The sequence below is a fragment of the Schistocerca gregaria genome, chromosome 2 (assembly GCF_023897955.1).
Source record: "Schistocerca gregaria isolate iqSchGreg1 chromosome 2, iqSchGreg1.2, whole genome shotgun sequence".
Lineage (NCBI taxonomy): Eukaryota > Metazoa > Arthropoda > Insecta > Orthoptera > Acrididae > Schistocerca > Schistocerca gregaria.
Window position 1 is genome coordinate 713,164,902 of NC_064921.1, and position 21,122 is coordinate 713,186,023.

At 39.8% G+C, this 21,122-nt stretch overlaps 1 protein-coding gene across 2 annotated transcripts in view; it reads left to right on the forward strand.

The window, feature by feature from the left end:
* The first annotated feature begins 1,227 nt into the window (after positions 1 to 1,227).
* LOC126334835 (sialin-like) overlaps positions 1,228 to 21,122 on the forward strand; it is a 400,692-nt gene continuing 380,797 nt past the window's right edge. The window contains exon 1 of one of the 2 annotated variants that reach the window (XM_049997496.1): positions 1,228 to 1,405. The gene's annotated coding sequence lies outside the window, so the exon portion shown is untranslated. The remainder of the gene's footprint in view (positions 1,406 to 21,122) is intronic. The other variant, XM_049997494.1, reaches the window with a different exon arrangement.

The following is a 21,122-nucleotide window of genomic DNA, read 5'->3' on the forward strand; positions in this document are numbered from 1 at the left end:
AGATAAGTTGTGGCTTTACGAAATGTCGGCATATAATATTTTTACATGGGGCTCCTAAAACCGGATTTCGTAAACCGATTTCCCAGTACCGCTTCTAGTTGGTTATGTAAACAACCCTAAATCGGTTTTGGAAATCCGGTTCTAGCTGCGGGTTTTCCACTTTCACAACTGATTTTCGCTGCCATGTAACTGCACAACCGTTTTTGCTTGGGGTGTCAGGTTATGTCTTATATATATATATATATATATATATATATATATATATATATATATATAGTACAGCTAATACAGATGGAGTGACTTTTTGTACAATGAAGAAGGAGTACAAAAGTTAGATTGAGGGTGAAGCTGCCTACACCTCTAATATCTAACTAAAGAGAAATAGCGAGAGTGCTGACTAACTTAAAAACTGGAACAGCTGTTTTCCAGGCGCCATATTTGACTGGGCTACAAATCAGGACTTAACATGTAGACACGATAGAGAAAAAACGGTTTCCGAAATTCCTGTTTGGTCTTCTAGGAGATGTGTCGCAGGTAAACATAGTGATAGCTCTCACAAACAGATTCCTTCGGACCATTAGTGTGTAGATATTTCCATCATGAGAATTAAAAAAATATCAATGCGTGAATGAAAGTGAGTCGTCTCTGTTCTAACTCTGTAGACATCTACGTGGATCATCCCATTTAAAACCTCTTATTAATTATGAAACAATAAACTTCAGAGTGTTTTGTCAATATAATTCATGGGCTGGAGGATCTATTAAGACGAAATTCATGTCAGAAGGGTTTACCTTTTTAGAACGTTTCAAGTAATTTTCACAATGCTCAAAAGTAAAATATTTTGCTAAATGTCGCTAGATACTCCCTTTAGACACGCCTTAAGCAATACTGAATTTTCAGCATTATTTGTCACCAAATGTGTTGTGTCCAAACGTTTGGGAAGCACACAAATCGCTTGTCATACATGTGTTACGAACTTTTACTTATAGTCAAAGTATTATGTAACTGCGAGATTGCTGAAGATCTCTGCACTACATTATGTACGACATTCAACTCCGAAAACTTTCTGATCCGAAGTTTCGGTTCTACACACCGGCGTCGCGGCGCCACTGGCGTATCGATCGCCAGCTGTGAATTGCAAAGGCGTCGTGGCGAGTCTAGCTCCCTGCCGGTTAGCGAGTCTGTAGCTTGTTCGTGCGGACACGCCGGTCGTCGGTCTGTTTCGGCAGCGGGAAGGCGTCAGCGGGCGCAGTTGGTGTTTTGTTGCGGTGGTCAGTGGGCAGCACGCCTGTCTACAGGATTATCTGAAGAGTGCAGCCGGCGCTGAAGCACATGTCGCGTGGCTGTCATACAGGCGGCACCTCTCGCCAAGGACGCGCTCTCCTTACTGCGTCCACGTGTGCGGGTGAGTTGGCTCGAGTTTTCTGAGCAGCATTAAGCGTTCGCTTTCGTCATTCTCCCATTCGTGCCATCCAGCACTGCCGATATTTACCAGTGTTGTTAATTAACCTAAACTGTCAGCGGTTAGTCAACGGCAGTTCATTTATAAATCTGACGATCTTTGCCAAGTTCTGATGCCAGCTTTATTGTCTTAGGTTATTCTCTTAGGCAGGTTATGTATCTGATTACCTTGCTCTATAACTAATGAGTATTAGATGTAATTGTTGTAGAAGTTTAAGAGGGCGTTATAAAAGCCGCGTTCACTAACGAAAGCTGTTAAATGTGTTTTCTGTCGCGACATTATATATGCTTGGTTACATAATACTGGACGGAGAGTGAGTCTGAAATAGCTGTCCCAGTAATTGAGGCACCAACTATTTTTGAGTAAAAGATGCCCTCTGTGAATGTGACTCAAAGCCGCGCGATTGCTGTCGCCACAGAGCAACAGACAACGAAACATTTCAAATATCGCGCCCTGCCATTGAGTGGAAGGAGTAATCGCGTGGCCGGCGACTGTCTTCTTTCCATACGCAAGCAGCGCACGATAAGTATTGTCACATAAAATGCGCGTGCACAGAGCTGATGCCGCATTCCTGCTACTTCGCTGACACAAGTGTACACGACAGCAGAGACGAAGACACCAATACAAATGATCAAGAACAGACTTTGCTGCATAACATGCTTGATAAATACAGTTACAAGAAAACAGCTTTTATCGTTGCTGTTTTTTAAACAATAGACGACAGCAGTGCAACTGTTTCCTTGAAAACAGCTTTACTGTCGAAGTAATAAAAATGCCTAGTTTTCTCCTCACAGACGTGGTAAAATCATTGGAATCCTCTTTTTATAGGGATACATGTGTTAAATTGTGGTACTGCTTTGTAACAATATTGTTATATTTTTGTTTAAGGACTGCATCTTCAATAACCCTCTCGTAGTAAAATCGCGTACTTTCGGCTTTCATCGAAATAATAATTTCAGTGTTGTTAGATTTTCTGGATCCGATGTTCGATGCGAGTTGACAATAAAGTATGGAAACCATAACCTTCATTCGATCTGAGTTACGGAGAACATAGCCAGAACTCTTTTGAAATACAGTGATACTAAAATCAAGCCATAACATGGAAAATAATATATACCCATTTGGGAGATACGAAATCAAATTACATCCATGTGTAATTTTGACAGCGTTTCTGCAGTGTATTGGTTACATGTGCATTTTATGTTCCTAAAATGCTTGAATACTGGCAGTGCAACAACTCTTAACACATTCGTAGTTTTGTACATAGTTTTAAGCAGTGTCTGTTGTCAAGAACAAGTCAGTTTCATTTATTCGGCGCTCGTTATTTCAAAAGAAGTTGCTAGTTCGGCAATATAAGTGTAGAGATTTTTAATAGCGCGCATGTACAGGAGCATGTGTTGCATGGTTGACTTGTGGCCCAGTGAAATAACAGTACTGAGAGATCAATTTTATTCTGGGCTATCTAAAATGTCTTATGCTCTTGCTCTTTTGTTGCATACAATGGATAATTTTATTCCTCAAAGTTAATATTTGAGGGACAGTAAGAATAAGTGGTATAAGTGCTTGCTGAAACAAACTGAGTAAATGACTGCGAAAGTTAAATGGCTATTTATAAATTATATGAGTTACTATTGGAACATCAGATATTTTGCCTAACTGTTAGTTAGTCTATGTATAGTTCAAATGGTTCAAATGGCTCTGAGCACTATGGGACTTGACATCTATGGTAATCAGTCCCCTAGAACTTAGAACTACTTAAACCTAACTAACCTAAGGACATCACACAACACCCAGCCATCACGAGGCAGAGAAAATCCCTGACCCCGCCGGGAATCGAACCCGGGCGTGGGAAGCGAAAACGCCACCGCACGACCACGAGATGTGAGCTCTATGTGTAGTTGTAGGTGTGGTTAGAGACTGTAGTGCCCCTGCATTATTTTTATAATATATTAAAAATACCTATACTGATACCTCTTAAAACTATTTAGGCCTAGTGTAAAACAGAAACAAGAGCAAAACATTTTATTTGCGCGTGCTATATTTGGAAGATGTTTTTGTTACAAGACACATGATATACATAGTACAATAAATGTTTATTTTAGAACAAGGATATATGAGTAATTAAAGATAAATTAATACAACGAGCAGAAAAGCAATAAGTAAATAGCATATAAAATTGCCAAAACGAAAATATATTGGCGTTGTTCCAACACATATGATAAATTATTCATAATCACTTTCTACAATCCCCTCACAATTCAGTATCTGTAGAATCATAACCAATTCCTACTGTGGCATGTCTTGAGGAATGTCCTTCCTGGGCAACACTCGTGAGGCTGTACGTTTGTGTTGTGCATCTTCAATCTCCCTCGTCCCTTTCTGTGATCACGCTCTCTACTTTCTCTACTCCCCTTTCTTACATCCGTGGTAACTGCTGTCCGGGAGTGCGACATATTATTTTAAAACTCATAAAATCTCCTGAAGATTATTGTTTCTCAAATTTTATTTCAAACTCATCTCGATGCAAAGGCTGCAGAAGAGGTTTTGATGGGAGCCCAGTATTGAGCCTCCTAAAATCCACTTCTATAAACTCATAATTAAGGTTTAGTGAATCCTTGAACTATCGTTCTCTGTCTTAATAGCTTTATCCTTTTCTATGGTATTCGTGGCGTCAATGAAAAGAAAATTTTCTGTTCCTTTCCCGCTGTGGAGAACACTATGCTGACCTGCTTCACTGTTTCCATCCTGCCTTTGGGAAAAATACTTGCTTGAAGCATTTCTTTGACTTCAGAGACCAAAATCTTTATCACATTACATTTAAGTATGGCCCAGAAATACGCTGAATTTGCTTCAAAATGTACAAGCGGTATTTCAAAGTATGGCCTGTTTAAAGATTAATTAAATGTAGGTACTCTTAAAAGCATACAGATTAGGCTACTTCTGTACTTAAAAAATACATATTTAAACCTTCATTAAAAATATCAGCAATTCTCGTTATGTACTAGTGACATTCTAGATGCAGTCCAGGTATTGGCTTAGAGCTTAAACTTTATGATCACAGCCTGCGGCACTGAGCAGGATATAGTTTGTACGTCTTTTACTCAGAAGAGATCCGCACTTTAGCTCATCGAATGTGCATTAGGGTAGTTTTCTTGTGAAATGTTCACTTGGGCCACTTATAATCTTAGCCCCTCAGTTTCGACTGCTGCTACCGGCAATCGTGGCACGAGTAGACAAGGCGTGGTGCTGGTTAGAGGTGCAGCGCTTGGCGCCTGCCCTTATTGATTGTCCTGCTGGTGACCTAGCGGGCTCACTGACCTTACGGCCCCAGTCGCGTCTTAGCGATTGCTCCCCAAATCTCTTTCCGCACCGTACCAAAATTGTATTCCCCTTTTCTAAATTTTCAGTACTTGATCCTGAAACAGTATGATTATATTACCAGGAAGCAGCAGCTTATTTTCTCTATTGTAGAGATGCACGCATTGAACTTAAGGGGACACGGACCATCCCCTAGCTGCTAAATTTAAGGAACCTTCTCTCTTACACTTACGTGCACAATAAAGATTTTTTAGCAGTAATGTGGGTAAGTACGACGCCTTTTATCGAAGAGACCGCAGTACGTCGGTAATTATTCGTCAGAAAGACATTTTTTATTGCTGCAGAAATTAAAACTTTTCCGCTACTTACGTTTGTACTTATTTATTAGTTTTGGACATATTATGAAAAGCTATGACAAAAATGTATAAATTTTTACTCTGTGCAAAAACTGACAGTTTTAGTTTTTGTCTCTAGTAGTTCACTTGAAAATTGCCATTATACGGTAAAAGGCACGTTTGCGCGAAACAGAGCTTGAAGTTTCAACCAAAGTTTAACTAAGTCCCGGAGCGTAGCAAGGATTTCATTACCGCCAGTAGCACTGTAGGACTTAACATCTGAGGTCATCAGTTCCCTAGACTTAGAACTACATAAACCTAACTAACCTAAGGACATCACACACATCCACGCCCGAGGCAGGATTCGAACCTGCGACCGCAGCAGCAGAGCGGTTCCGGACTGAAGCGCCTAGAACCGCTCGGCCAAAACATTTCTTCTCCTCCCTTTGTGTATGTAGGACATAGTGCTGATAATGTATTTCGCAGACTACTTTTACATTGTTGTGTACGGCAATAGTATTATACACTCCAAATAGCGGAGTATAATATACTGTCTATAGGTGTTGAATCACTGCATGCCTTGTGTCAAGAAGGACTAGGCACGTAGTGCCACAAATTACCGAGGATCATAGCATGTTTATATAGGTCTACCAAAGACAGTCATGGAAATTACAAATCAATCTTCAGAGATCTGTGCCGACCGCGGTGGTCTCGCGGTTCTAGGCGCGCAGTCCGGAACCGTGCTATTGCTACGGTCGCAGGTTCGAATCCTGCCTCGGGCATGGATGTGTGTGATGTCCTTAGGTTAGTTAGGTTTAAGTAGTTCTAAGTTCTAGGGGACTAATGACCACATCAGTTGAATCCCATAGTGCTCAGTCATTTGAACCATTTCATAGCTCTGTCTGATACTGAATTATTCCAGGCATGTCTTCATGCTTGTACGAAGTCAAAACGAGAGTGTGAACAATGTGATGTGGAGCAGAATTCTGGTCCTAAGATCGCCAGTTAACACTGTACGCATTGTCTCAAGAAACTGTGAGTTATGTTACTTATTTACCTACCTGGATGTTTCTTCTGTTTAAAAACTCGATTACTGTATTGCGCCATGGTTACACAATACAGTTTACAAAGCAACAACTCCTCGTCTGAAATGGAAACAGTTGCCTGTAGGTAGTGTCAAAGTGTGCCAAGTGTGGAAAACATTTTCCACAGTTTTATTGTGTCTGCGATTACTGGACTCTTGTAGAGAAGATGTGATGACAAACCTTCGTCAGTACACATTTAGAAAAATAAGATAAAACTTTTTTTCTGAAAGGAGGTTTGTTTTATTCAGGCTTCCAGTACGCCGTTATTATTTTTCACTATTTTCAACACAATATCCGTTCAACGCCACGGTCTTACGCCACCTTAATAGGAGGGCCCGATGCACGCAAGGTACCAATCTACTGGTCGACTTCAAGCCAACGTTTTGCAGCATCACTAACCTCCACATCATCCACGTAGCGCTTTCCGTAGAGGCCATACTTCATTGGCCCAAAACAGATGGAGGTCGGAATGTGCGAGATCCGGGCTGTAGGGTGGATGAGGAAGAACAGTCCAATGAAGTTTCGTGAACCCCTCTCGAATGCAAAGAACCGTGTGAGACTTTCCGATGTCATGGAAAAGAAGTTCGTTTGCATTTTTGTGAAGATGAACACGCTGAAGTCGTTTCTTCAATTTCCTAAGGGTAAAACAATGCATTACAGAGTTGATCATTGCATCAGGAGGGACGACATCGAACAGGTTAATCCCTTCAGAATCTCAGAAGACTGTCGTTATGACTTCACCGGCTGAGGGTGCAGCTTTGAACTTTTTCTTCGGAGGAAAGGAGGTGTGGCGCCACTCCATGAATTGCCTTTTTGTTTCCGGTTCGAAGTGATGAACCCATGTTTCACCGCCTGTGACAAATTTCAACGAAAAATTGACTCGATCAGCCTCGTAACGCGCTGGCATTCCGCATTCCCCACTGGTGATCCTTCTTCTGTTGGGCGGCGAGGTATCCAGCGGGCAAATATCATTGAGTACCCCAACAGGTGGAAGATTGTGTCAGCACTAACAACAGAGACGTCCAGTTGAGCAACGAGGTGTTTGATTATGACCGTCGATCACCTGGAATGAGTGTACCAGCATGTTCCAACACTGCAGGAGTAACAGCTATGTGCGACCGGCCGGCACGCGCGATATCGGACAGGTTTTGCGCGACCCTTTTGCGATGGATACAGACACCTCGCCCAACGACTCACCGTGCTTTTGTTCACTGACAGGGCTCCAGAGACATTCTGCAAGCGCCTATAAATTTCCGCCAAAAGAAACTGTCACAGCTTTTTGCTTGGAACGCACGTGCATTCCAGACGCCATTCTGAAGGCTACGTATAGCGTAGCCATCTATCGAATCTTTATGAAACTGTAGCGGCTGAAGTGGGAATATTCCACGATGTCCCACAATAAATTCTGCTTTTTTTCAACCGAAATTGGCCGAGAGAAAATGTGATTCATACTTACTGAACGCTCCTCGTATATGTAGAAAATACATATCAAATGATTTGTTCATCACTGCATTAAATGTGAATAAATTTATTCGAGTGCTTTGGGATATACAATATTTTTTGGTCTTTCCGTCTTATGCAAAAACAATTTTTTCGGCTGTCCCACGCGTGAGCATTCAACACATAAGTGAACATGTGAGAAGCATGGAATTTGCAAATTTAATCCACACACTTCAAGGGACTGACCTTGCGTTTTGTTGATGATCATTGAAATTGCTAGGCGAACGAGATACCGTAGTCGTTTAAAATGGAATGACAGGTTGGTTGGAATAATAGGAATGCGTGGCATGAACACATCTTCGTTTGGCTTGCCAATCAAGATTGTTGCCTCATCATGTTTGGCATAAGTTTGTTGACAGCCAACTAGGTTCAATTGTACTATCGAGGAGGATTAATTTGTACAAAAGATTTATTTTAGTGACGTATGGGTGGGACACCAGGGAGATACGAGTTTAAAAACTCAATTGGATAGTTTAAAATACCGTCCACCTTCACGAAGCTGCCACACGTTCGTAAAGCCATCGATGGCTTTTGTAATGTCGAGAATTGCAGCATTGTCTTTCTGGTAATTGGTTCTAACGGGATGCCGGTAAATAATTGATGGAAAAGTTATACACTGTACCTGACACCTTTTCCGGACAAAACTAATCATTTTGAAAAAAAAAAAAAAAAAAAAAACGCACGGAATCGAGCTGTTACATTTTGATATCATACTTTCTGAACAAACATTCATTTTTATATGAATAAGGGCTATGTTTCATATTGAGCGATAAACAATATAAAACTCTATTGAAGATTTAAAAAAAGGTGTCGAGGGGTATAACTACTGAAATAGTTGCCCTTATTTCTTTGTGAGCAGGAAGATTGAACTAAGTAAGACACTGACGTAAAACAAATGCGGGAACTTGTCAGTTTATTTAGTTTACATGATGTATGATAAGTCAGAAACACCAGAAGAATTAAGACTTGCAAAGAAAACTCTAGAATCAACAACCCTAGAACTGCCACAATCAAGCAGAGATGCAGTCCGACTGTTTTGAGATTTTGAGAAGCAGTGGTGGTGTACTTCTGGGAACACGAACAACTAGGACATCAACACTTGGTTGAGTTTTTACTGATGCAAACTTGACATCTTCGATACTGTTCACGTAGTTCGTGCTACTATGCAATTCAATTAATTCAATTTGACAACATTGATAGTATCAGGAAATAATACAATATTGAGACTTTGTAGATGCTGCATACAAGATTGCTCACACGGAGGGGAATTTCAATGGTTTCTGGACGCACTTACTTAACGCTTGTTTCTCACAGATAGACAACACTGTCGGGTGCTGGCAAACGAAAAAAAACTTGAAGTAGCGAAGTTTTGTCATTGACGATAGATCAGAGATCTTCCTGTAGGCTATAAGACAGTCTGAAGTTTTACAGTTGATCAACATTCAGTCGTAGTCACGGTTAATATTTGTGCCGTGTGATGTACACGAGTAAAATGAGTCTGGCACAAGTTCAAATGCCTTCTTGAAAATACTCAAAAAAGCTCGCGTTCTCTTCGTAGCGTGATGCTAAAGAGCTGGGTTTCTTGCAGGACCCTTGTAAGAAAATAGGTTGTCACATTAAACCGTAAAAGAGTGAAGGCAATCGACAGAGAAAAATAGTTCACCTAGGATTTATTCCGCTGGACTTGGACCAGGAACGAAATCTGAAGTTTTAGCTTTAAATCTGATCACGTGCAGTTGCTGAGTTGTGGATGCGCGAAAATATCAAGATCTGTTTGTATCATTAACCAGTCCGAGTCTTGAAAAAATCGAATTCTTAAGTATAAAACAGCTTCGAACGTCTGATTACGTGACAAGAGAGTTAACTGTGTTAAATATTTAACATTTAAGTATGTAATTGAGAAAAATATTTGAAATTATGTGTAAAGTTTTTTTGGAAGTCACTAAGTGCTCATATTATCAAACAGTGGTTGAGTCTACTCTGAGTAACTTGCATTCCGTTTTAGGCAAAACTAGTTTTTCAGGCATCTCACTGTGGAATGTGTGGACACTACATGCAAAAAATTAAAACGCCATACCTGATGCTAAGGTTTTACTGCATGAACAGCGAAAACGTAATAAGCGACAAACTTTTTTCATCATTTTGTGATGGGTGCCATCGGGAACAAGTTTCTTAAATTTTTGAAATTATGTGTAAAGTTTGTTGGAAGTCGCTAAGTACTATCATTGTCATATACTGGATGCATATAATCAGAAATCTGCGCACTGTAAACTACGCTGGCTCAAGATATATACGATATATATTTAATGACATAAACTCAATCTCTTGAAAATGGCATTAAAGGCCGAAACTAGGTCGTAATTAGACAAACAATACGTTCATATGCCGGTGTATTCATTTTAACTGTAATGCCTGACTTACTTTATTAAACTTGTAACACAAGATTATACCTCTTAATGAGTGGATTATGACAGCATTTATTTTTTTGAAATTCACTCTGTAATTGTGTGAAATACTGAAAATGAAATTTTTGTTACCCCTGTAAGCGTAGGCAGCCTGCAACTGGTTTTCCGCGGTGCATATGGTTGGCCGTTTAGTATCTTTGAAGAAGGACCCACAAAACTTGTCCAGGTCCCGTCATAGCATTATTGGTAGAACTGTCTTAGCAGTAACAGTATCGCTAAAGCTAAACGAAGTTGCGCAAACGAACATTTGAAACCGTCAGCCTAGGATTTTGCACCACACAGTGAAGAAACTATAAATGTCTATATTATATCACTGTCAGTGAGATGGTGTAATTTTGAATTCCCAGTGCTTATTTTTCAGACAATATATCAAGCTTGATAGAAAGTTACCAAAAGTTGTCAATAGATCACACAGGTCATGCATTGTAAAGAAAAGTTAATATTTCCAGTTGAAAGAAGAATTTTTTTTTTTTATTGTGTGATGAGCTGCCAGAAGATTCTGATGCCATTTTAAAGGTATGAAGAATTGTCATAGAAATACCGTTGCACGAGCAGCCCTTTGTTTTAAACAATAATTAAGGAATCATCCATAAGACTTCAACTTTGGTAACAAAATAAAATTATCAGGTAATAATGACGGTAGAAGTCCAATAACAAGAATGAAATTTTTACTAAGAATATTCATGAAAAATTGTGAAACGTTTAATGTGAAAACTATACTAGCAATAGCAAATCACATGGTACTTGGAAATAAAAATTCTATGCTTATCAAATTAATGAAAACTCACATTAATATACATTACTAGTCTTCGGAGAGAGGCATTCCTGGAATATTCTGTTTGAGTACAAACAGAGCGCGGACTAAGACGTCGCCGAGTATTCTGTGAATATCTGTCTCCGAATACTAGTAATGGATATTAATGTCAGTATTCATTAATTTAATAACGTAAGGTAATCATTTCACAGGTTTGTACCATCGCTGCAGCTATCGGCAAGCACAAGTGAGAGTTGATACCGCTTGCGGTGCTGACTTTTACTGAGCGTCTCAAATTGATTTTAAACTATTATAGTAGTAAAAATACCTTATTCTAAACTTATAACTTGGATTGAGCAAAATTTTGTGACGCACTTCGTATGACTATGGCACACAGTAAAACGTGACGACACATCGTTTCGGAAACCGTGATCTACGAGAACATCGTGCTAGAAAACCTATCTAGCCCTAATGCCGCAACATTCGGCGAGAGAATGGACATACAGGCATTTCTAAATGGATTATATATTAAAGAACGCATGAAAGATTAACAGAAATGCCTTGAAACATACTCTGAAGTTATCTACAAGAAAGAAGCACTGTGCAGAAACTTCGAATTTCCACTTAAACATAAAGATTTCCAACAAGAAGTGCTGCAATAAAAAACGTGTTATGACCATTCAGTGGTTAATGCAGTCGCAACTCTAACAATCTAAGTAGGCCTTTCCACAACATATAATTGACATGTACAAATCTGGTCATATCTGGCGTCTACGCAATCCCAAGCAGTGTCAAACTGGCAGAAATTTCAAGACACAGATCAATTAAAGAAAGAAACTGGGGCCTACATTTGCGAGGATTGCCACGAATTAATCTGCCTGAGGAAATTGGGTCTTCTAGTGCGGAAATTGCTGTTATAAAATTTATGTGTAATAGGTCGTGGGGCTGATATTGTTTTTGAGGACTACTGAATAAATGCGCATGTAACACAACACAGTATTAAGCAAAAATCTTATCAGTTGGCCAGAAACCATGAACTGGAGGCGTTGAGAACTATAGGCCAAATAATAGAGAAACAGATACAGTGTAATACCAATCGTAATCTTCCCTCTCGTAAACTATCTTCTGTCTAACATACCACAATCAGATTTATTTTTGCGGAAGACACTGGTATTTTGATCAGTTCTAACATAGGCTACATTAAACGACAAAAGAAATGATAAATAATATTCTGAAAAGTTTATTGAGTGGTTTACTGTGAATGACCTGACTATGTTTCAAAAAGACAGAATTTATGCGCATCTAGAGGAAGTACAACAATAAGTATAACATATTGATGAGAATTAAAAGCACATTTTGAAACTCCTAAAACAACTTACTTCAGCCACATTTGCACTTAGGTCGCTGGAAATCTGGGGCGAGGCATATTTTGCATATTTTCATCCGATTATGTCGTGTGAAATAATTTCTGGGGTAACTCAACTTTAAGAAAGAAAGTGCTCATTGCTCAGACACAGGCTGTGTGGTACTCACCTATGCTCATCTTGTAGAAATATAATTAAGGAGTTAGGCGTTCTGGCTACTGCTTCAAAGTACATTTATTTCGTCATGAATTCTGTTGTTAATAATACACTCAGATCAAAAGGATCAGTGGTATACATAACTGCAAAACTAGAAGAAAAAAAACATTCATTGCTCTTTAGCACAAAAAGGGGCGCGCAATGCTAACACCAAAATTTTTGATCGTTTATCCAGTGATACACTCTTAATTTTCTTTTATGTGTTACATGAAATTTCAGCCTTGTATTCCCAGTGCATAATTAGTTACACTGATTTTGTTAATACACCTAAATTGTTTTAACTGCGTTGATTCCGTCTGGAGACTTTTATCATATTTTGATACTAATAACTCGCTACATCCAAAAGTTGCGAGAGAAAGCGTGTTACAGAACTGGACCAAACGTGTCGCGTGTCATATCGCACTAGCAGAACGGCTTTTTGCCTCAGCATTTGTATATTCAGCATCTGAGGAGCACTCTGGCCTTGCTGCGGCTCTACGCTGACTACTCCGCTTGGTTCACCAGCAAGACAGCTGCAATAAGCACGAACTGTACGGAGAGTGAACAAGTGTCTATCTCCAGGATACTGACACAATTTAAAATCTCACTAACGGTAAGAGAAACAACAGGGTAAATGATAGGCAGGAACACAGTTTCCTAATGTGTGACAGAATTCAGCGACCGCTGTAGCTGCTTTAGCGTTTTGCGAATGTTACGTCATCTTTCTTCCAACGATTCCTATGTGTAGCTCGTGACTGAATTGCCTATTACAAATATAGTAGCATCCTTTTGGTTTCCTTGCATCTTTTCCTTTAATTCGATATTGTGTGTGGATTAGAATATCTCTGGTTGTAATTAGGCATTTTCGCACAAGTATGACATTGTCAGATGCAAAATCCACACTGATTGACACCAGAAAAAGTCCTGGTACGAGCAGGAGACCTAATGCCCAAACCTTTTCTTGCGCAGGTTGACATCTAACCACAAAGCTACAACGTCACATAGCCGTCCGTATGGAGTTACGAAATGTTAAATGGAAGGCGACTAAAACAAAAGCTATGTTGCACTGTCTTCACGTACACTGTATACGGCATTATACTGTAGAGGTGAAATACGCATAGTATTTGAACGATGTGGTGTGGTGTTTGCGGCTCATTTGTTGCTTACTTTTCACAGGGACTATCTTGCATCGTGTGACTGTCCCGCTGTTCAAGTGACAAACCCGTAATTTCTCTTATTAATAGGGGCATTTAGTCCATTTTGGTTTTGTTGTTGACCTTGAATCAAGCAAGAGTTTACGTAATGATTACGTCATTTGGGACAAATGGTCGCGAAGGGCGACAAAAATTACGCAAGAGGTTTGCCGAAATAAACGTTCCCAACATTTTCGTCGCTCAGAGTTTCACAACTTTTCACTAACTACGAAGCCGCTGATAGGCAGAGTGCAGGGTATCAAAATCAAAAGACGACGTGCAAATCCATTCAGATGGCGACTGTAATGTGATAGTGGTTTTCGTCGCCACAGCGTGAAATTTGAGGACTCATTTGTCACAAAGATCAATCTGACAGGTTGCTGCAGTCGGCCAAAATAATAAGATACACAGATGCAAAATGTAGAACCGATGTTCCTAATTGGCAGTAACTTATGGCCATCGTAGAAAAAAAATCATATACTCAGTCATGTATACATTGACGCAGCTCTCAATACTAACGTGAAATGTCACTTTAGAACAATGTAATACCATAATCTATTGTAGAAACCACGTAAATTACAATGGCTAGCTTTTATCGCGTAGATGGTTGATGATATGGAAATAGTCTATCAACTCTTCAATATGTCATCTTGTCATTTGTCATTACAAAAACATCAAAGCACTGAAACTTATTTTAATTAAGAAGTATATAACGTGCTACTGTTGTTGTTGTTGTATTAGGTCCGAAGACTGGTCGATGCAGCTCTCAGTGCTAATCCGTGGTTTTCGGGTCACTTCATTTCTGAATATTAGTAGACCACCATATTAATTGCATTTGGGAGAAAGCGCTTCGGTAGGCTTATCGTGAGTCAGCGCATATAGTGATAGTACACGAATATGCACAACCGACTTGAAAACAATGACAGTGCGATGGGGTTTTCTCAGCCACAACTGTACTTGTTTAACGTAATGTCATCTCGTGTTTCCGTTACCGCCAAGTGCAGTCCTATCGTGGTTGAGTAGTAGCGATTGCAGCCAACATTTACTGGAACCTACTCACTGTTGACAAGCCTGCTTGGTCTCCTTCTGCAACTTTTAATCCTCCTCCCCCCCTTTCCTCAACACTTCCTTTCATAACCAGTTTGACAAGTCCTTGAAGCCTCAGGGTGCATTCTAACAACCGATCCCTTCTATTAGTACGTTGTCCCATAAAGTTTTTTTTCTCCCCATTTCGTTAGTTATTAGATCCACCTACATAACCTTAAGGAATAATCTAAATTTCACACTTACGTTCGTGCCTTCCAGACAAACACCTCCAGAAGAGGCTTCCTGACATTTATTTTTATTTTCAATGTTAACAAATTTCTCTCATTTTTACAGAAATACTTGGCTTGCTATTGCCAATACACATTTTATATCCTCTCTACTTTGGTCATCGTGGGTTCTCTTGCTACCCAAATACAAATTATAAAAATTCTCTCATTTTTACAGAAATCTTGGCTTTTTGTTGCCAATATACGTTCTCAACTTTGGTCATGGTGGGTTCTATTGCAACCCAAATACAAAACTCCGCTAGTATTTTTAGTTTCTCATATCCTAATATGACTCCCTCTGCATCGCCTTATTTATTTCGACTTGTTCCATTACCCTTGATTTACTTTTATTGGCGTTCATCTTATAGCCTCCTGTCAAGACTGTATCCATTCCGTCCACCTGTTCTTCCAAGTTCTTTGCTCTCTGTGAGAGAATTATATTGTCATCGACAAACCACAATTTTTTTTCTTCTTCTCCCTGAACTGTAATTCCCGTTCCTAGTTTCTCCTTGGGTTCCTTTACTGCTCGACGTACCGACTGAATGACATCAGTGACCGGTCACATTCCGTCGCAGCCTTTCTCAACTACTGCCTAAAAGTGCTATAAACGTAGGTTTTCCTTTCTTCAATATGTCTTGTAAGATAAGTCGTAGGTTCAGTATTGCTTTGCGTGTTCCTACACTTCTCCAGAATCCAAACTGATCTCCCCCAAAGTCGGCTTCTAACAGTTTTTTCATTCTTCTGTAGACGATTCGTGTTAATATTTTGCAATCAGGACTTGTTAAACTGATAGTTCGGTAATATTCGTGCCTACTTCGTCTGAAATTGGAATTATGATATCTTCTTGAACTATGAGGGTATTTCGCTTGGGTATTTCATCTGTCTCACATAACTTGCATAACACGTGAAATAGTTACGTCATGGCTGGCTCTCCCAAAGACATCAGTTGTTCTGATGGAATGTTTTCTACCCAGGGACGTTTTTTCGATTTAGGCTCTAATGGTACTTGAATTACGTAACCATTGCGGCACCTCACCTCAACCTCTCGATACCAGATATGTTCTACTGTGTTTCTGTAAAGTAGTTAACATATTTCTGAGACAATATTCAGATTTGATTTCATTAATGTAGAGGCACTTTGATACATCGATATGTTTATATTGCAGTGATATTATTCTTATGTGTACTCTTTCTTTTGTCACTATGATCTTTGTCGTACTTGAAACTCTGATTTTTGGGCGCGTAAGCGGTTATTAGAGAGTCAAGTCTTGGTTGTCATGTTGAAAAGACGCAAATTGTAGTCAGTTTATAAAATGTGAACTTTAACAGTGAGGAAGATATTTTCAAGTATTTTTTATATAGTGAAGTGATGTTGCAACAAAAGTAATAAAAAAGATGTGTAACTTAAATTCTGAGTGCTGATTACTATTTTACATCACCATTATCCTAACCTGAAAAAGTTTAATCTTCAAGAATGGTTTATGAAACATATCTATAAAACTTTTGAATATCGCAGAATAACACCTAGGTCTCTTTGCATCCGAGCTTGGAATCATCACCACCTAGATTTTCGACGATTGAGCCATGAGTTCACAACGAGACCAGCGTGGGAAACACGAAAAGATCCGTTATTTCATGAAATGACTTATTAACTGTGCTCTAATAACACCTGCCACATAATACAACTTTGTTGTTGCCCGAAAATGAAATATTTAGCAGCGTGAGCAACACTACAATCATAATTAAATTTTACCTTTGTTGTGGTAGGGTTGTTAGAAGGCCTTTCAGAACATTGTCAAATTCTCCTCGCAATATCACATTCCCGTCATATTCTTGTACGTCGTCTCGCGTATTAGCCATGCGGTCTTGGGTGCATTGTCACGGTTCGCGCGGCTCCCCCGTCGGAGGTTCGAGTCCTCCCTCGGGCATGGGTGTATGTGTTGTTCTTAGCGTAAGTTAAAGTTAAATTAAGTAGTGTGTAAGCTTTGGGACCGATGACCTCAGCAGTTTGGTCCCATAAGATCTTACCATAAATTTCCAATTTTTCTTGTACTTCCTTCTCTCGTTCCAACGTATTGTCTTAGGTTTGTTTCATTCGTATGACCCTCCTATACATCGACGCGCAAGTCGCCGAAGTGGCGTCAAATCGAAAGATTTGCACCAGGCGAGCGGTCTATCCGACGAGACGCCCTCGTCACACGACATTATTACCCTCCTATACAGTTCTTCCACTTTTCAACTTTTCCGTCTATGTTTAGTATCTACTTGCCATCTGAGATCTTGATGTTTCTCCAAAAGTTGCTTTAATTTTCATAGTCGTCGCCTATCTTTTCCTTAGTCCTGCGTACTTTTGCTGCTTTTCATTTCCCCTTTAGCCATTCGTAATTAAACTGCCGAGCTTGTTGCTCGGAAAATTGCCTATGAAAAATTCTTCAGTCTTTGTATGAAAACAATAACGAATCCGTAAGAAGCGATTGAGTTTTAGGTGCTTATAAGCTTAACTCCCCTGAACGCTGTTTTACAACAAAATCGTTTCATTATTTGAGTTCAATTTTTGGCTTCAGGACAGTGTCCATAAACTGACCTTTTCGACCAACCGCTTCCCTCATCGCCTCGTTTGATATTTTTGGATAATTAATTTTGAAATTATTACTTCTGGCCTTACATGACATTATGAAATAGGGCATTTATTCAGGGTGCATCACAGTTGTTATCGTTCATGCGTGTATAGAATCAAAGAAAATACAAGAATGTGCGTACATCCGAACCACTGCATGTGCTTAACGGATCGTTACGCCACTCACGGCCGCCATTGGCATAATCGTACGTAATGTCGCGCTGGCTCCTCGCACATTTATGAGCTTATACATACACTTAGTAAAAATGTTTAAAAATGGTATTAGTCAGGTGTAAATGTGTTTCGTTATTACAGAATTTGATTTAAAAAGTAAATGAAACACGTTCTCAGTTATATCGACGAAGGAAACTGATACATGCTCCTCAGTGTCGTGGACGTACTTAGTTCACTAGATCACCTCGCAGTAACAACAAAACTAGACGGCGGTAACATGTCTGTGGCAGTTATGTGTCTGTACCACAGCAACACAGTCCCGGCTTCTGTACGAGAAAACTTTCGCTGCCATAACGTCCATCATGTCCTGAACGTATTAAGGTATTTTCTTTTTTGCAGCGGCTTTCGAAAGCCGTTCAGTCAAAATGCATGGCTCCATTCAAAGAATATAGTCAATCTCCCGTTTCGATGTGTTCAACTTTTCCGAAAATGTTTTAGCTTGGTTGCTGATGAGTTCACGTTGTCATGTGTAAGAGAGGTAAACTATTGTTCTAGTATTTATACTAATTTTATTGAAAACTTTTATTAATTGTTACTGTACGTCGTTAAGTTAAATATATTTCTGGTTATAAAAGTAGCTCCATTACGCTTAGCACATTTATACATTCTCGGTTTGTTTTACTCATACCGGTGCGTCACGGACATGATGAATACCCTAAATTGGCTGACGACTGAAGATAAACAACAGCCATCCCACGAAAAGCCACCTCGGAGTCTCAAGAAGCAACATTAAGTGAGGATTCTAGAAATACACGAACCCCCACCTCCCAAGCATCGCTCTCGTATAGACCGTGACGACAGGATTAGACATAACGGCGCCCACGGAGGCAGCGAATCAAATCATTCTTCCCGTTCTCTGTACGCAAATGGAATGGGAAGATGTCCTAAAACATGGTGTAATAGGAAGCTGTTTTGCCATGCACTTCATAGGGATTTGCAGCGCATAGATGTAGATGTAATCTGATCATACACTGCAGTTTCCCAATACAGACGCTATCCCCCTCGTCGTGTCACCAGTAATTGGAAAAAGGCATGTCACATCCGTTTGCAAGAAAGGTAGCAGAAGTGATCCACAAAACTACCGACCAATATCCTCGAGATCGTACAAACGACGTAACTCGTGATGCTGCTCTACAATTTATTTTTAACTGTACGACCGGTTTCGGTCAGACTCCATACGCTACCTTTGCATAAAAATATTATTTATAAATATTACATTTAGAAATTTGTTTTTTCAAAAAGGACTTTACAACTTCAAAAATTCATATAAATTTATTGAAAGAAGATGTAGAGCTGGGTTTAGTGTTATTTTGTAGGAAAACGCATTAAGTTCTTTTACCTCAAACTAAAGATGTTGTATGTGGCTTCCGTTGGTTATCCTGCACACATACCATCGGAAGTTAATTTCTTCCTAAACTCGCTGTAGCATTGCAGGTGTAACTTGCTCAGCGACGGCGTAAATTCTTGCTCTAAGTTCAGGTAGAGAAGCCGGCACAGGAGGTACAAACACGATATCCTTGATGAATCACAAAGAGAGAGAGAGAGAGAGAGAGAGAGAGAGAGAGAGAGAGAGAGAGAGAGAGTGATTAGTGGTGTCAGGTCTGGGGAACGTGGGGCCATGCAATTGGAGCATCACAGCCAATCCATTGGCCTGCAAAACGGTCACTGAGAAAATCCCGGACGCCAGTCAGATAGTGGTGTGGTGCACCATCTTGCATGAAGTGAACATTTCGTTTATCCCCATCGATCTGTGCTATCAAAAATTGTTGTAACATATCCAGGTACACTATCCCGCTGATGGTTCTCCACGGAAAAAAGGGGCCGTACGCTTCGTTCTTGCTCAGTGCACAAAAAACGTTCAGTTTAGGGCTATCACGAACACGATGCAACGTTCGATGTGGATTTTCACTGCTTCAAATCGTACAGTTACGTGTGTTAACCTTGCCACTTAAGTGAAAAATCGATTCGTCAGCAAAAATGATTTTGTCCAAGAAATGTTTATCCTCATGTAATCGATTTAGTGCATCCGCACAGAAGAAGATATTGCGAGCAATTTTATCCGTGTTTTTTATTGCTGGTGCGGTTTTAAATGTAAACGGTTTATCAACACACTCCAAACAGTTGTATGTACGTAGGATTTGCAGTTCGCGAGATGTACGCCGGGTCGATTTCGTAGGGCTGTTCACAAAACATTGTCTCATTTGCTCAACGGCGTCGTTAGATGTACTCGGACGACCTGATGATCTCGCATGTCTTACGGAGCACCCTGTCTCTGCAAAACATTTATGCCACTCATAAATCGTACGCCTACTAGGAGGATCTTAGCGTACTGGATACGGAAATTACGCTGACCTCTTGTCGCCGACTTCGATTCTTTAAACCAAAACACAAAGCTAGCGCGCTCGGGTCCAGTGAAGGCAGCCATCTTTAACGCAACTGCCGCTACGCTCCTTACGGTACGATTCGGCGCTAGCGAACTACGCGAGACAAAACTTGGTGTATTTCCCTACAAATCGACACTAAAATCACCTCTATAGGTACTATGAATTAATTTATATGAATTTTCAAAGCTGTTAAGTCCATTTTGAAACATCTTGAATATGTATATACTTTCTTCTCACATGACATCCTGAAAGTCGTAGATGAAAGCAGACAGGAGATACAGATTTTCACGACTTCCGAAAAGCACTTGACTCAGTACCACAGCTTCGCTTATCATCAAAAGCGCACTCGTACTGTGTATCAAATAGATATGAGACTGGGTTAGGGATTTTTTGGTCGGGGGACGTAGTAAGTGATCTTGGATGGAAAATATGCACCAGATGTAGAAGTAACTTCGAGTGTGACTCAGGGAACTACATTAGCTGAGACCCTTGCTGTTTATGTTGTATGTTAATGAACTTGCAGACAATATCAGTGGTAACCTAAGACTTCTCGCAGATGCGGTTATCTATTATGAAATATTATCTGAAAACGTAGCACAAATATTCAGTCTGATCATGATAAGATCTAAAAATGGTGCACAAATCAGAAACTTGCCTTAAATATACAGAAATTTAAAATTGTGCACGCCACAAATAGAAAAAAAACATAGTATTCTGTAGCTACAGTACCAATGAGTCACTGTCAGACTAGATCAAATCATATAGTTATGTAGACGTAACTCTTTGTAAGGGTATGAATGGGAACAGTCACACAGGATCAGTTTTAGGCAAAGCGGGTGGCAGAGTTCAGGTCATTGGTAGACTACTAAAGAAATACAGTCTACAAAAGAAATTTCTTACAAA